Source organism: Tachysurus vachellii, chromosome 3 (assembly GCF_030014155.1).
Source record: "Tachysurus vachellii isolate PV-2020 chromosome 3, HZAU_Pvac_v1, whole genome shotgun sequence".
NCBI classification, from domain to species: domain Eukaryota; kingdom Metazoa; phylum Chordata; class Actinopteri; order Siluriformes; family Bagridae; genus Tachysurus; species Tachysurus vachellii.
The window spans coordinates 7,853,862-7,855,843 of NC_083462.1; positions in this window are offsets into that span (position 1 = coordinate 7,853,862).

A 1,982-nucleotide genomic window follows, 5' to 3' on the forward strand; every position below is an offset into this window, starting at 1 on the left:
ACATATATATATATATATGTTTTTTTTTTAAATAAGTGACTACATTCTTAAAGTTGTGATATTATAAATGAGCATTTATACAGGAATTTCGTTTCAAAGCAATAATCAATAAATTTCTAAAAATATTTACATTTCAAGAAATGTTTAGTGCATTCATTCCTATTAAGATGTCTAATATTAACCTCATCATCATCACCAGTACATTTAATGTAAATCTTATACACACACGTGTACTTCACAGGATCTTGTAATCCACCCTCAGACCCTCACTTTCTCTCCATCACTTATTAATCTTGGCGTTCTTACTCACAGTCGTAACTGTACATGTATAATACATACAGGTGGTGTATTTCTATTTTAAAGAACGGAGAGAGAGGAAACCAGCCCTGAGCTCTGAGCCCTGAGCTCCAACACCCACTCGTTTGTGTATTCATGAGATATGGGAGCATGTGGGCCTTTTTAACATTTCTGTGCAAAAACACACACCAAATACACGCAGTCTTGAGCTGCAGCTCGGTTTAGAACGCTTTGCTTTATTTAAATTTCATGCCACAATGGTCACATACATCACTTTTTCACAGCTGTGTTTATAGGCACGGAGGGAGCTACGTTTAGTGAGCTGAAATATTTGCGGATTGCATATTGGAACACTGTGAATCCGGCTTGTAATCAATGACAGGATGCTCAATGATGCGGCCTGACGTGAAGCTGTTTGCCAATAATGCAACGGGACATAATGACATGTTGTGTTTTTATCCGTTTATAGCTACATTCAATGTTGTGGGATGTTTTGTTATATTGTATAAATATACAGTTGCAAATTGTTACCAAAGAAATCACCAAACACAAACTCCTCCATCTTGAAGACTTTCCCATGGTGGAAAACCTCACTGCTGACTGTTACACTGGAGACTCCTTCCATCAATATGAACTAAATTAACTAAATATTAACTAACTGTTTATCTTGGTGTCCGAGAGTACATGTCCATGTGACCGAGCTGTTACTATGGCAACTATATTATATTAAAGTGAGTGCATTAATATAAACCTAGGATTTGAATCCAGTCTGACAGAATCTAATCAGAGCGTTTGTGGTATATAAAATGATTCAATAGCTGTAATTTATTTCACTGTTGATCTGATAAGGTTGTTCTGTGCACTGTGGTGTTTCTCAGCGTGTGTTGTTCCATGTAGTTTTTTTTTTTTTAAACTTGTATATATTTTTACAATGTGTGCACAGCTGTTGTACTATATAGCATGTTGCTGTTAATGTAAGATCTACACTATGTATGTGAGGGAATTGAATGTTGCACATATACAACAAAAAGTGCAGGACAATTTCCAGTATATGGTTGAGTAGAGATCAGCGTCTGCTGTAATGCTGCATGCATAAGACACAAGACGTGCCCAGAATTTTCTTTTCCTTGAATATCTTATGAAATCATTTCACTCTTGATTAAAAAAAAAAAAAAAATCACGTATTAACACAGAAGTAAATGATTCAGTAAATGATACAAAATGATTCAAGTGATGATTCATATGAGTGAAATGAATATTGTATATATTTTTTGATCCTTTTGTGTTACTTATTGCAAATGGTCACTTTGTTTTTCTACATAATCTTAGATGTGTGTGTTCCAGCTTTGTCTGTATTTTTCTAGAAAAAAATGTAGAGTAATGTTTATGCAATGCAAAGGTTTCTTTTGCTCTCATCTTCATAATAAATCATTTAATAATAGTCGACAAAAAAAATTAAGGATGTAAATTAACTTCTTATTCATTCTTTATTATTATTATTATTATTATTATTATTATTATTATTATTATTATTATTATTATTATTTTACTAGACCATTTATTGATATATTCATTCATTCGTTTATTTATTTATAGATATTTTTTTGTTTATTTGTTTGTTTGCTAGTATTGATTTTTTATTGACGGTAATTTTCGACACACAAACAGAACAAAGAAATATCCAA